This window comes from Pogoniulus pusillus, chromosome 11, assembly GCF_015220805.1.
Source record: "Pogoniulus pusillus isolate bPogPus1 chromosome 11, bPogPus1.pri, whole genome shotgun sequence".
In the NCBI taxonomy this organism is placed as follows: Eukaryota; Metazoa; Chordata; class Aves; order Piciformes; family Lybiidae; genus Pogoniulus; species Pogoniulus pusillus.
The window spans coordinates 26,165,454-26,181,221 of NC_087274.1; the positions used below are offsets into that span (position 1 = coordinate 26,165,454).

Consider the following 15,768-nt stretch of genomic DNA (forward strand, 5'->3'; position numbering starts at 1 on the left):
ATATTTAAAAATATCCCTAGAATCAGTCTAAATCTGAACATTCATTGAGCCCTTCTAGAGAAGAAGGCAGAAATATTGCAAACATGATTTAAAAAAAAAAAAAAAAAAAGACAGACCAGGAACACAAACTCAGAATCTCTGCTCTGGCAGATGCTGAACCCAGAGACATTTGATCTGCTGCAGCACTTGGGCATGTCAGGAGGTCAGCTGAAGCAGAAGGAAAAGTTTCTCCCAAAAACATTGCTCTTGTTCAACTAATCCAAAATTGTGGCTTCTGGGTAAGAGATAAATATTTTGTTACGTTATGAGTGTTATTAATAAAATAATATAAAGTCTTTTTACTGATTCAAATACACCTATTAAAAATTATGTTAGAAATAACCTCACTATCAGACCTGCCTTAGACAGACAAAAAGCCTTCTGGAAGGGATTTTGGTTAAATTCTGAACCACAACAGACCTTCCAGTAGATCATTTCTGCCTGATTAAAGTAACTCCACTTGATGGAGAGTCTGTCATTGTTTATGATTGCAATATATTGTAGACTTACTGTAGTTAATATTAACCTGAGCTGTTAAAATACTAATATCAGCAATAATTAAACAGGAAAACAATGAACAATGGGATAAAAAAAGTATAAAGAAAGAAAAGAGGGAATTGAAGCTGATGAAATGTCGGGCACCCATTGATTGCCAATAGCTGCTAGTGTTTAAATTAAGAGGTTATTTTACTGCCCTCTGTAGCCAAGCTCAGCCACACTCCATTCAATAACCAATAATTTAGGTCTTTGAGTTAATAACAATTACAATGAAAGTATTCCCTGCTTTCTGGCACGCTGTGTTTATTTTAGGATATTAACACAGCAATCCAAATACAACACGTAAGACTCCCTCAGGGCTTTCTGTCTCACATCCCAGACCTTCTGTTTCTTTATAAGCTTTAACAGCCACAGTTCTAAGAGATATAAATAGTCTGAAGCAGAGGAGAATCTCTCTTCCTTGACAGAATCTTTATTTACAACTGTACAAACTTTAGCAGGTCAAACAGTCCCTTGCTGGCAGGTTACTAAGGCCCACCTGCCAAATAAACCCACCAGTGAACTCCACAGGGCCAACATAAATCCAAAAAAGCTCAGACAATGGAAGATTTTCTCCCTGGGAATCGTACTGAGGTGGGATGCCTACAGTTCAAAAGGGGCTCATCTTTCAGACTTAGAGCATTTGCCTCTTTGACATGCAGTCAGAGCAAAAAAGCATAGTTCTTACCTTCAGAAGACTCCATTATTCAGCATGTATATCTTAATATTGCCTACAGGATGTCTGTATGCTGAAGGCTTCTGTACTGGTGCCATACAAGGGTGTAAGAATTTAAAGTCTTTAAAAGGCAAGTCTAGCTGGGTCATAAATCAAAGCTTTAAAATTATTGAAGACTTAACACACATTTAATTTGCCTACAATGCTATGGAAAGGAGATGGAAGAATAGGGCAACTGATTCTTTAAGCTGACCTAGAAATTAATTCTCAGAAGTCACAGTAAATTTTAAATTACTATTGATCACTATCAAAGTGGAATTCTGTTCTGAGACTTGAGCTGTTCAAACCCTCATCTCAGGTAAATCTTTCCTACTGAATCAATAGTTTCTTTATGTTCTTTCCTGTGTCAAGTAGGCCCAGAAATGATCCCAGTGTGGGCATCTCCACAGACCTTGCAAAGAGGCCTGATGACAATGTTTATATTGCATTGTAAAAAGCATCTCCAAAGCATCCCTCAGAAGTCTATTTGCCAGCAAGCTGGTACATCCTGATTTACTACACATTTAGGATGGCATCAGGCCAATGGAGGCAGACAGCTGTGCAGCTGAGTAGAAGTTCTCTGGCCCAAAACTCTGATGCAGGACCTTGTGAGCCACTCATGAAGGGAGCTAGTTTGCACACCAGGCTGAGAACTGCAGCAGCGCTTGAGCTGATTCACAAGCCACCATGCCCTAGAGGTGATCATAGGAATCACGGAATCCTAGAATGGTTTGGGTTCAAAGGGACCTTCAAGACAACTTGTCATGGGCAGAGACACCTTATACTAGACCAGCTTGCTCAAGACCTCTTCCAGCCCAACTTTGAACACTGCCAGGCACGGACCCTCAGCAACTTCTCTGAGCAACCTGTTGCAGTGCCTCACCACACTCATGGGGAAGAATTTCTTCCTCATGTCTCATCTCAGTCCAGCTTCTCCCATTTTGAAGCCATCAGCCCTCATTCTGTAACTACGTGTCTTTGGAAAAAGTCTCTCTCCAGCTCTCCTGAAGGCCCCTTCAAATACTGGAAAGCTGCTCATCATCCAGCACTCCCAGATCCTTCACCTCAACACTGCTGTCTAGCTACAGCACAGCTCCTGCAGGCAGCTCAGCAGGCACCCTTCTCTTCCTGCTGGAGCTTGCTCACCCACCCAGGGTGTCTCAGGGAACGCTGCACTGCCCTGCAAATAATGAGTCCTGTCTCATGAACAATTAAACCAACAAACACAGCTTAGAGGAGTGAGCATATTGAGCTCAGGAAGGGTGTAAGAACGTGGTAGCATGTAAGAGCCGAGTCCAGCTCCTTTCAGCTTTCACATCAGAACCAGCAGAGGTGAGAATTTAGCAGCCGGTGTTTGCAAAACTGCTCATCCTGGGCCTCAAACCCAGTTGTTTCAGCCCTCATTTGTCAGGTACACTGGCACATTCTCAACACTAGTGTAAAACAAGTGCTGAGCACCTCCTGTAAAGCCTACAAAGAGTTCTCAGAGTTAGTGTCTCTTTCTGCAAATATCTGTCCATAGGCATTTTTCTCAAGGCACATACACTGACTAGAATGGAGATGATCACAGCCTACCATTCCTCGGTACAGGAAATTGCCAGCCACCACCATAATTAGAAACAGTTCATATGATCAAATTAATCACTCAAAAAAAGAGCAATTACTGCTAACAGAATAATGGCATGCCTTAAAAAAGAATGAAATTAACCTTTAGGACTGACATAGTTACCCTCACCATCCTGGGATGAAGCAGCAAAGATTAATATATGTGGCAAAATAAGGCCCTGCCATTAGCATCTGCTGCAAACAGAAGTGGTATTATCTGTCTGGCCTGGGCAATTCCTAACAAACTTTATTCTTTGGCACTGGCACAGAGAGGAAATATCAATAGTCACTTCTCTGCCAAAATGAAAAAGAAAAACAAACACCCCAACTTCAGGATTTCCCTTGCTATTTAGTTTAACTACAGTGGGTATCTTGCTGAATAGTAATTAGGTGAAGATCCAGCCTAAGTCAGTAATTTGGAATGCAGGGGAATTACCATTCAAACCTACTTTACAGCTCCTCGAAAGCTGTAAGAGTTGAGTTGAGCTTTAGCCTTTAGAAGCTGAGATCTAGAAATGCAAACCAAACACATATTGGGAAAAAAAAAAGGCAGTTTTTCTCTGTAGTGCAAAACATTAATTCTGATTGTGAATGAGTTTCAGTATTTCTACTTATAAATGAGATTAAAAGTAACATTTATCAACACAGTAATATACTCTGCTATCAATAGATAAATGAGTTAATGTGTTTTGAATCCTCAAGCTGTGTTTCTGCGGAGATTCAATTTATTTTATTCTGAATGTCAGCAATGTTTAAATGAAGTCATATTGATGGTGAAGATAATTAGAGACATAGAACTTCTATAGATAAATGTATTTGTGCACTGAAGTTAGTTATACCAGGCTGGAGCATGTGAGCTGCTTAGAATTGGTATACAGCTGGTTTTTATCATTCCAATACTGGCAACAGCAGGGACATGCCCCTCAGCTTTCCTTTCTCCTGGCCTCTGCCTTTCCCTGAATGTATCCCAGTCCCTCACATCTTCAGCTTTTACTTTTGCTCCCTCAGTGACAATTCCTTCTGCTCAGCACAAATGAAGCAGGGGGAAAAAAAAAAAAGTATTTGCAGAAAAAAAGTGACATTTACTTTATTCCCTTCCTAACTGAAAGTTCCTCTGGTGAACAGCCTGGTGTGCAGCACAGGACAGGATGAAGATTCACATTTAACTGCATCTTTTCATCAAGGTTATAATTTCTTACTCTGAACAGTATTTAAACTATAAGCTTAAATTACTCTTACGATGTCTCTCATGCAATGGTTTCAGTTGGAAGAGACCTTTAAGATCAAGTCCAAACATTCTGTAACTATACCAAGGCTGGTGCTAAACCATGGCCCTCAGCATCACATTTCTGCCTCTTTTCAACACCTTCAGGCATGGGGATACAGCCACCTCCCTAGGCAGCCTGTTTCAGTCTTTGAGAACCCTTCCAGGGAAAATTTGTTTTCTAATGTCCAACCTAATCCTCCCCTGGGGCAACTTGAGCCCATTTCCTCTTGTCCTGTTATTTGCTCCTAGGGAGAAAAGACCAACCCCCACCTAGCTCCAACCTCCTTTCCAGGAGCTGTAGAGTCAGAAGTTGTCCTCTCAGCCTCCTTTTCTCCAGGCTGAACAACCCCAGTTCCCTCAGCCTGGGTCTTCATCAGACCTGTTCTCCACACCCTTCACCAGCAACAAATGCCCTCCTCTGGACCCACTCCAGCACCTCAATGTTGTTCTTGTAGTGAGAGGCCCAAAACCGAACCCAGGACTCAAGCTCTGGTGTCACCAGCGCTTAGTTCAGGGGGACAATCACTACCCTGGTCCTGATGGCCACACTATTACAGATCCAAGCCAGGATGCTGGTGGCCTTCTTGGCCACATGGGCACACACTGGCTCAATTTCAGCCAGCAGTCAATCAACACACCCAGGTCTTTCCCTGCTGGGCAGTTGCCAGTCACTTCACCCCAAGCCTGGGGCCTTCATGGGGTTGTTGTGACTCAAGTGCAGGACACAGCGCTTGGCCTGGTCTTGGCCCATTGATCCAGCCTGGTCAGGGGCCTCTGTAGACCCTTCCTACCATAAAGCACTCCAGTAGTAAGTACTGAGTAGAAACCTGTTTCCTTTTTATAAATCATAGCAGAATTTATATCATTGAGCCTGAAAGAAAGTAGAAAACACATTTGTAGCATGTCAGTTATTGATAACTAACCTGGTTCCTTATGCAAGGGGAGGAAACAGCAAGACCCTTCCAACATGCCGTGCTTTGTTTTCAATGTTAGCTTTACTGTTCAGATGTGGAAGAAAAGCACATCTGTCTCTGCAAAACAAAAGGGTTCACATGTTTGTATTTATATTTCTTTGTATTAATAATGGTGCCTCTATTTTTCATTAGAAAACATCTCCTTTTTGGCAGTAAATGGGTAGATGTGAACTTAAAGCATGCTGGATGATAAAACTGTTGTGACTCAGTTCAAATTGGCTGTTTTAAAAGGGGATGGCACTTTATCTTTCTCTTTAATGCTGTAAATACTGACACCCTGTTTGTCTAACACCCTAAAGATAGTACATGCACTTTTTCACATGGGCTGTAAAACAAGCCAAAGTACCTTTATCACTACCACCAGATTTCCTTCAGCCACCTTGAGATTAAGGTTTTAATCAGCCAATGATTTTTTTTTTTTCAGTACTAAGTAATTAAGTTTGCACTGCTCAACAGTTAATTGCCACGCTGCCAGAGGTACACCCACCATTAAACACGTATGTGAAAACACCAACAGCCTTGAACATATAAATTAAGGATTAAATAGAAGAATAACCTGAGCCTTTCCGTAACAGATGGCATCATTTCACCATTACCCATAAAGTGTGGTACTGGGGTGTGCCCCTCCTCCATTATCATCTGTTTACCTTCCACAGGAGTTGTGTTAGGCCCTTAGCTACCAGGTTAATGCAGTATCCATAGCACCAAGGAACTATATTCTGGGCTGTGTACAGAAAACAGGTTCTCAGGGCTCAGCCTTGCACAGAAAACAGGTTCTCAGGGCCGTGCAGGTCCTCTACCGAACCACTGAAAGCCTTTAGTTGGCCATTACCTGGTTCACATTATCTGGTGCGACAGCTCATGAGAATATTTGTTCCTATTGTGACTTGACAGATATTTAACGATTTGGCCTAAAAGCAATGGCCCTGCTTTCAATGGGCAAATTGCAAGCACATGTACTTATTGTGATGCAAGTTTTAAATAAAATAATATAACCCAGGCCATACTTCCAGCCAGGACAGCCTGGGTAATTCGCAGCCAGGCGCACTCGGGTTCTTACAGCTATTACAGCCTCAAAATTGCCTGCAGTTGTACGAGCGGGCAAAACATTTGGCTTAAATCAGGGTTTTCAGTGAGCACACGTGTGGGTTCCGGAGGCTAGTGGACGAGGAGGGCACGTTCATCAGGCCTGTGGTAAGCGTCCTTGTGCCGGGGATGGATATAAATAACAACATTTGAAAATTAAGTGTTTTCTACTTATCTCTGAGGGCCCGGCGAGCCCTCGACGCACTCTCGCCCACCTGAGGACACCACCGCAGCGCCATGGGCCGCCCCTCAGAACGGGCCGAGCCCCACACAGCTCCCGCCTTCAGCTCCACCTCGTACCATGGCCTTTCCCTCCCCCGGCAGCCGTCCCGCCTTCCTCCTCCTCCTCATTTTCCCCGCCGGTAGTGGCCCTGTCAGGGCAGACGGCTCTGCTCCCGCCATCCCTGCTCGCTCTCTCAGCGGCGGCGGGACCGGTGCTGAGGCGGGTCCGGAGCAGAGGCAGGGGCTGGCGTTGAGCCTGGGGCGGGACCGAGCCTGAGGAGCTGGGACTGGTACTGGCTTTGAGGACTGGCGCTAAGGCAGCTCTCAGCGCTGACGCTGCTCCTGCCCGCCGATGTAAAGGCTAGGGGCTGGTGCAGAGACTTAAGGACTAATGCAGAAGATGAGGCTGCTCTCGACCGCTGGTACAGAGGCTGGGGACCGGTGCTGGCCCTAGAGGCTGCCTGTGAGACGGCTCCCGGCGCTGGAGCAGCTCCCGGCGGCCGCCGGGCCGCGCGTGCGGGTGGCTCCGTGCGGGGGGATTTGAAACAGCCGCTCCGGGGGCAGCCCAGCGGCGGCGCCCAATCAGCGGCGCGGATTTTTCGCGCTGGTTCTGGCCGGAGGAGGGGGCGGGGCCGCCGCGCAGGATCGCCGGAGCCGCCGCCGCCGCCGTTGCTGTTGCCGTGCCGCCTCAGCTCCCGCCGCCGCTCCCCCGGCACCGAGCTACCGCCGCTGCCTCCGCCCGGCTTCTGGGGGAGAAGGATGCGCTAGGGCACAGGTCAGTAGGCCGAGAGGGCAGCTGGCTCTTCCCTTTACCCCCTACCTCCCCGCCTCCCTGGGGAAGGGAGGAGGCACCCGGGGCACGTTCCCGCAGGCCCCGGGCGGGAGGCGGGAGCGGCGGCGGCAATGGTGTGGGGGGGGGGAAGGATGCTGCTGCTCGGCTCCGCGCCTCGCCGCCGTCACTCGAAGCCCCTCTTAGGCTGTGATCGTGGGCCCTGCCTGGCAGAGGCTGTGGACGAGGCGTGGGGACTCGAGGGTCCCGTCGCGGGGCGTTTGCTCCCCCTTGCCCCGGCCTTTTCCTCAGGGACTCCCCCTCTGCCGGAGCTCCGCTCCTCTCAAACTTGCCGCCTGACCCTGCCCGAGCAGCCCGCAGCTCCCGTTTCCCCCTTTCCCAGAGGAAGGTTTTTGTGTTCGCTGCCCCCTCTCTTCCCTGCCTCCCCCTCGGTACCTGGCCCCTGCCGAGGGGCCGCGGTTCCCCCGCCGCCCCTTTCACCGTTCCCCTCACCGCTTCTCGGCCTCGCACCCTCCCCCTTCCCCTCCGCCGGGGGGCTGCCGCAGGATCTCCGCTGCTGGCTGGGCCTGACTCTTGGGTGGCGGAGGAGCGGAAAGGAGCGATGCCGAGCCCGAGTCCCGGCTGTTGCAGCTTCATCCTTTCTGCCACCCCCCCCCCCCACACTGCACTCCTCCTCCTCGGCGCTGCGGGAGGTCGGGGGCAACATAAAGGCGTAAGGGAGAGATGCCCACCGTCCCACCTCCCCCCCTTCCCCCGGGGAGGGGGGATCAATCAGTGCAAACCAGAAAGAAAACTGAAAGGAGGTGGGGGTTGGTGGGATGTGGAGGAGGAAGCCTCCCCTAGGGCTTAAGCCGCCTTCTTAAGGGGTGGAGTGGTCACAAATGTGTCCCCCCAACACCGTGGCTGTGAGGGAGTGAGGAGGTTGAAGCTGCTCCTGCCCCTTCCCTCCGGGTAGGACTGGGATTGTACGGCAGCAGGAGTGAATGTAACTCTGGAAATGTATGGAGGGGGAAGCCATGTTTGATTTATTCCTCCACTAAACACTGGTGCGATGATCCTTCTACTTAGACCCTTCTGCAGTCCATCCTAGACCTGGATGGGAGGAGAGCCTTGGTAGGAACACGGAAAGCAAACATCCCTGCGAAGGCGTACGGGCTTGGTGCCTCAGTCTTCATTAAGTAGAAGAGGATAGGGCTCTTGTAACTTGAATTGATATTTGTGTGGTAAAAGAGCCTGGGGAACTTGTATTCCCAAGGCCACAGTTACAGCTCATCCGCTGTGGCTTTACTGCTTTGGGGGTGGAGAAGGGCATTTGCCACACTTCTTGAATGTATTTATATTTGCTTTTTTGGTGGTATGTGTGTTTTTGGGTTTGATTTTTTTCTTAATACGTCGTCTGAGAGCAGGAGTAAATACTAGCAGAAATACTGAGACAGTAAACACCATATTTAAGCAGATTTCAGAGAAAATGGGCCTCCTGCTAACAGGCGTTGAACAGGCAAGAGGCTGGTATCAGTCGTTGCCTGTGTATTTTGTGTGTGTGAATAGTTTCCTTATTGGCATTTGCATTAAAATTGGGTTGCAATGATTCTGAGATTCAGGAGCTACTGCTGCCCGAGCTGAGTAAGCTAAACCAGGTCTGCTTTAAAAGAAAGAAACTGAACACCGCACACCCAAAAAAAGAAAAAAAAATCCAAGGAAGATCTCTTTGGCATTTAGCCTTTTCAGACATCTGAGGAAGGTAACTAAACACTGTGGGGTGGCAGTGAAGTTTGTAGTAGTAGATTTTGCAAAGAGCCCTTGCTGGTGGTTTATGCAGACATATATATATATATATATATGCTTACTGAGATTCCGTAAACATGGAACGTGTGGCTTCAGCTGCAGGAATAAACTGGTTCTTCACTAAAATGTTTGTACGATAGTAGAATCTCTGCAAATTCATTGCTGAAGCCGCTGTTGGCTTGTTTTGCTGGGGGAATTTTGCTCAGGAAATGCAGCTTCTCAACCTTAATAAACTCCTCAATTTCACAGTGTGCTGTTATTTGACTGTGGGATGTGATCATTGAATAATAACATTGGCTCGTAGGACCACTCAGAGCCCAGTACTTAAGAGTATATGTAATTTTTGGTTGTTTCAGTCAGCATCTATATCCCATCTATTAAAACATGCTCGGATTTTCATCTAGTCTGCAGCCATCAGGAAATATGGCAGATTTTTCAGTATTGGAATAGAAAAGCCGTGGGTATTTCTGGAGACTATATTGCTAGTTTCTGTGAAGGTTATAGGAGCATCCACCTTCATACACACTCCAAAAAAAATTCAGATACTAAAAGTAAAGTTAAACCTCCTGATTTATCTGGTATTATCCAAAAATGTCAGAAGAAATGAGGTCATTATGCTATAAGGGTGTGAATTTAAAGTGATTTAGAAAATGGAAATTCAAATAGATTTCATTTCAGTTCAATACAAATCCAGCAAATGGCTGGGAAGGAGAAAACAAAATGTGGTTTAGGATCTGTAGGGCTGTGTGCTTTTTCTGAAGGCAGTGGTTGTTTTTGCAGATGAGACTATTACATTTAAATTACTGCCTGCCTGCGGCAGGCTGGGTATTACAATCAAACCATCCCTACTTTGTTGTAGACTGGAAGGAGAGGGTTGCTTTCTTATATTTGGGTGGTGAAATGGATGTTGTCTAGGTGTCCATCTGTGTGTGTTTGCATATTGAGAGATAGCAGTTTGTGTGGAAAACATTGCACTAACAAACCAGCAGAGGAATGGGAAGAAGAGATTGTTTTTCTGTGCCCTATTGTTCATGGCCCATTCACCTCTCACTTTTGCACTGAGATTGCTTTTTGTTCCACTGGTGTCGTTATACTTTCCAAGCAAGGCCTTAGTTCTACAAGCTGGTCAGTGCATGTCTTTCTTCCTTGTGGACAATCAAAGCCTGTTAACTGCATCAGGTCTTCACGTTGCCCAAGGAAGGGGCTGGGGCCCTAACCCTGGAAATATTCAAGGTGAGGCTCAACAGGGCTGTGAGCAGCCTGGTCTAGTTGAGGATGTCCCTGCTGACTGCAGAGAGGGTTGGACTGGGTGACCTTTGGAGGTCCTTTCCAACTCAGATCATTCTATGATTCATTTGTGTATTATGTACTGTTCCACCTGCTCTGGGCAGATGAGCATTGAGGATGTGGTTTATGATGAGGAGAAGATACCAGTACAACTCCAGCAGTATTTTGGTCACCTCTGGTCATTCTTGCTTACATAACTCTGAGATCTCTCTTAGGTTTTATGCATAGAAGATGGTCAAGTGCATGAAAACAGCAAGTGTTTTCTGTGTAAGGTGAAGTGCCTAGCCTTCCCTTGGGGAAAAAAATGTCACCTCTCCTTGAGAGCACTGTGCTGCACAGTGGGGAGCATCCACTAAGTGGTACTACCGAAAACAGCATATAACCAAACCTTTAGCAGTCAAACATCAACAAAGAAATGCTTGGTGGCTCAGGGAAAAAAATGCAGTAGATGATGATGGCTGTGAGTTTTGATATTTTTGTATCTGCTAGTTGAGCTCTGTCATTGCTTTTCTGTAAAGATAGCATGGAATGGTCTTAAGGTTGAGTAAATATAGAATCATAGAATCATAGAATCATAGAATCAACCAGGTTGGAAGAGACCTCAAAGATCATCCAGTCCAACCTATCACCCAGCCCTAGCCAGTCAACTAGACCATGGCACTGAGTGCCTCATCCAGTCTTTTCTTGAAGACCCCCAGGGACGGTGCCTCCACCACCTCCCTGGGCAGCCCATTCCAATGGGAAATCACTCTCTCTGTGAAAAACTTCTTCCTAACATCCAGCCTATACCTACCCTGGCACAACTTGAGACTGTGTCCCCTTGTTCTATTGCTGGTTACCTGGGAGAAGAGGCCAACCCCCACCTGGCTACAATGCCCCTTCAGGTAGTTGTAGACAGTAATAAGATCACCCCTGAGCCTCCTCTTCTCCAGGCTAAACAGGCCCAGTTCTCTCAACCTCTCCTCATAGGATTTGTGTTCCAGGCCCCTCACCAGCTTTGTTGCCCTTCTCTGGACATGTTCCAGTACCTCAACATCTTTCTTGAATTGAGGGGCCCAGAACTGGACACAGTACTCAAGGTGTGGCCTGACCAGTGCTGAGTACAGGGGAAGAATAACCTCCCTTGTCCTGCTGGCCACACTGTTCCTGATGCAGGCCAGGATGCCATTGGCTCTCTTGGCCACCTGGGCACACTGCTGGCTCATCTTCAGCTTACTATCTATCAGTACCCCCAGGTCCCTTTCCTCCTGGCTGCTCTCCAGCCACTCAGTCCCCAGCCTATAGCGCTGCTTGGGGTTATTGTGGCCAAAGTGCAGAACCCTGCACTTGGCCTTGTTAAATCTCATCTCATTGGCCTCTGCCCACCCATCCAGCCTGTCCAGGTCCCTCTGCAGGGCTCTCCTACCTTCCAACAGATCAACACCTGCTCCTAGCTTGGTGTCATCTGCAAACTTACTGATGCTGGACTCAATGCCCTCGTCCAGATCATCAATAAAGATATTGAACAGGACTGGGCCCAGCACTGATCCTTGGGGAACACCACTTGTGACTGGCTGCCAACTGGACGTGGCACCATTCACCACCACTCTCTGAGCTCTGCCATCCAGCCAGTTCTTGATCCAGCACAGAGTGAATCTGTCCAAACCATGAGCTGCCAGCTTGGCTAGGAGCTTCTTGTGGCAGACAGTGTCAAAGGCTTTGCTGAAGTCCAAGTAGACTACATCCACAGCCTTCCCCACATTCACCAGGTGGGTAACCTGATCATAAAAGGAGATCAGGTTGGTGAGGCAGGACCTGCCCTTCCTAAACCCATGCTGGCTGGGCCTGATCCCTTGGCTATCCTGTAGGTGCTTTGTGATGGCACCCAAGATGACCTGTTCCATGACCTTGCCTGGCACTGAGGTCAGGCTCACAGGTCTGTAGTTTTCTGGCTCCTCCTTACGACCCTTCTTGTGTATGGGAATCACATTGGCCAGCTTCCAGTCTTCAGGGACCTCTCCAGTGAGCCAGGACTGCTGATAAATGATGGAGAGTGGCTTGGCCAGCTCAGCTGCCAGCTCTCTCAGCACCCTAGGGTGGATCCCATCCGGTCCCATGGACTTGTGAGGATCCAAGTGACTTAGCAGATCCCTTACTGCTTCCTCATGGATTAGAGGGGGACTGTACTGGTCCCTGACTCCATCCACCACTTCAGGAGTCCAGCTGTCCTGGAGACAACCTGTCCCACTAGTGAAGATTGAGGCAAAGAAGGTGTTAAGCACCTCTGCCTTTTCCTCATCCTTTGTCACTCTATTCCCCTCTCTATCTAACAAGGACTGGAGGTTGTCCTTGGCCCTTCTCTTGCTATTCATATATTTAAAGAAACACTTTTTATTTTCCTTGGCAGCTGTGGCCAGCCTGAGCTCCAAGTGGGCTTTTGCCTCTCTAATTTTTCCTCTACAAGACCTAGCAACCTCCTTGAACTTCTCCTGGGACACCTCCCCTCTTTTCCAAAGGTGATACACTCTCTTTTTAATCTTTAATTCCTTCAGCAGCTCCCTGCCCATCCAGCCTGGCTGCCTCCCTCGTCGGCTCATCTTCCGGCTCAGTGGCACTGCCTGCTCCTGTGCCTTCAGGAGTTCTTTCTTGAAGCAGGTCCAACCTTCCTGGACCCCTTTGTTTCTAAGGGCTATTTCCCAAGGAACTTTCTGAATTAGTTCCTTAAATAGGCTGAAGTCTGCCCTTCGGAAGTCCAGTGTGGAGGTTCTGTTGATGCCCCTCCTGGTTTCTCCACGTATTGAAAACTCTATAATTTCATGGTCACTGGACCCCAGGCAGCCTCCAACCACCACATCCCCTACCAGCCCCTCTCTATTTGTGAGCAGCAGGTCAAGCAGGGCTGCCCCCCTGGTAGGCTCACGTAACAGCTGGGATAGGAAGTTGTCTTCCACACATTGCAGAAACCTTCTAGACTGCTTCTTCTCTGCAGTGTTTAAGTCCCAGCAGATGTCTGGTAGGTTAAAGTCGCCCACCAGAACAAGGGCAGGTGATCTTGAGGCAGCCTCCAGTTGCTTAAAGAGTAATAAATCAACCTCTTCTTCCTGGTTGGGTGGTCTGTAACAGACTCCAACCAGGATATCAGCCTTGTTGGCCTTCGCCTTAAGTCTCACCCATAATGACTCAACTTGATCATCCCTGATTTCTACCTCCATGACATCCAGAGCATCCCTAATATACAGAGCCACTCCCCCGCCCTTTCTCCCTTGCCTGTCTCTCCTGAAGAGTCTGTAGCCATTGATTACAGCACACCAATCATGTGAGCCATCCCACCATGTTTCAGTGATGGCGACAATATCATAGTTTCCCTCCAGCACCAGAGCTTCCAGCTCCTCTTGTTTGTTACCCATACTGCGTGCATTAGTGTACATGCACTTCAGCTGGGCTGCTGCTTTTACTCCTAGCTCTAGCCTACCTTCCTCAATTCCCTTTGATTTATCTCTGGTGCTGTCATGTTTAACCCCCTCCCCCTTCCATTCTAGTTTAAAGCCCTCTCAACAAGCCCAGCCAGCTCATGTGCCAGGGTCCTTGTCCCATCTGCTGATTGCAGACCTGTGGCAAGATGAAGTTCCCCAATATCAAAGAATCCAAAGTTATGTTGGATGCACCAACCTCTGAGCCACTTGTTCATCAAATATGCTTTCTTATTCTTCTCTGTATTCCAGCCTGTGACTAAGGGTATAGATGAAAAGATTACCTGTGCCCCTGCTCCCTCAACTGCTTTCCCCAGTGTCTTAAAGTCCCTTTTGATAGCTTTTAGCCCTCTGTCAAAAGACCTGTTGTAATCCTTGAGTCTAGCCTTCAGATGGAGGAAGAATGGAGATACTGATGTGGATATAAGTAGATCCTAGAGTGGTTTGGGTTGGAAGGGACCTTGAAGATCATCTAGTTCCAACCCTCCTGCCTTGGGAAGGGACACCTCCAGCTTGCTCAGGGCCCCATCCAAGCTGCCTTTGAACACTTCCAGGGTTAATAAGTCTGTGTTTTCTAGGAAGCATCACTTTTGAGTTGAGATATACCTTTGATAAGTGTCTTCACTGATGATGTGCTGTAATCTTGGTGTAAATGAGGAGGCAGATACGGAATGATGTCAGGCTAAGCAGTGGGGTGGTAAAGTGGACAGGGAATGATTTCCTATAAAATCCTGCCACAGGAGTCCAGATTTCCTTTGCTGCATGCTCGTGGGGGAGTTGGGAGAAAGGAGGTGGGTGAGGAGAAGCCTTGATGATGTGCGGCAGCCATGCTGCAGCTCGTGAATGCATGCAGCTGGTTGTCTGGGTCAGGTAGCTGCTTTGTAAAATGAATAGTTACTTTGGAGGCTTTGCTTCTGAGAACGTTTTTGAAGGAAAAGAGAAACTGCTTAGTAGATTCTGCCTTCACTGTACCTTCAAATTAGCTTCTCTATGACCTGCAGTTATTTGAGGTATTAAGGAAGCTGAAGAAATGTATTTGCCTTTTTTTTTTCTTTCATTTTACACTGCCAGAAATTACAATGCACCAAGTGCTATTTTTAATGCTTTTATCCAGTTGATGGTGTCTAGTATAGTTCTTCTGTGTTTTCTAGCATGAGTAGGAAGGGAAGGTTTTTGGAATGTGTTACAGGGTGAATTTAGACCATGCTCTGTTTTGCTGCCCTTCTGTTGAAGAGCAAGCTACACAAATACATCAGGTTCCTGGAAAGCAGATTGTACATACTCATACCTTGTGTGTGGTGGTGATGGGTTAATGCATATTCCATCATGCATTACTGTGCTCACAAGCAACTCTAAGCTTTAGCACCAGATAATCTATTGACATTCTGTTACATTTGAAAAGCTGCTTCTTCCTGAGGCAGGTCATAGGTTAGACCATAAACCAAATTATTTTTTCTAAACACATTTTGTGTGCAATAATCAAATACCTGTTAATGGTGGTTGAACCTAAAGCAAGCTCTCTACTGTCCTTCTTGCTAATGTAGAGAGGTAATACCATTACGTGGCAGTACAACAATGGCAGTTGTTCTGATAGTACAGGGGAGTGATGAGCTACATGTGGAAAGGAGAGGCTGGAATGCTTCATAGCAATCCAGCTGAGTTTCCTAAGTACAGAAAAGTGAAGCACTATCCCATAGGTACTTCCGAGTATTTTTATGCCAGGCAAAACACTTTGGCCTGGGGCACTATTGGTGTAGGTTCTCATATTTGACATAATATGAAAGTAATAAAATATTTAAGTGACTTAAAGCATGGTTTAAATTGCAAGGGTTAGTCAACAGGTTTCTAGTTTTGTCTCCATTCTTTTAAGTTGTCCTATTTTTATCTTAGTGCAAGACAGCAATTTGGTCTTGTTTTGAACTTTGGTATTCATCTCCCCAGCACAAATTTGAGCTGGTTTATATTCATCCATATTTATAATCATAGAAATAATTATGGTTGGAAAGGCCCTT

At 46.9% G+C, this 15,768-nt stretch overlaps 1 protein-coding gene across 5 annotated transcripts in view; it reads left to right on the forward strand.

Moving 5' to 3' along the window:
- The window catches only part of NSD2 (nuclear receptor binding SET domain protein 2), a 102,048-nt gene that overhangs the window by 18,637 nt on the left and 67,643 nt on the right, over positions 1-15,768 (forward strand). The window contains exon 1 of one of the 5 annotated variants that reach the window (XM_064151557.1): positions 5,834-7,220. The exons of 1 other annotated variant lie outside the window; for it this stretch is intronic. The gene's annotated coding sequence lies outside the window, so the exon portion shown is untranslated. Of the gene's footprint in view, positions 1-5,833; positions 7,221-15,768 lie in introns of those variants that run through there. 3 more of the 5 variants (XM_064151554.1, XM_064151556.1, XM_064151558.1) reach the window with 3 other exon arrangements.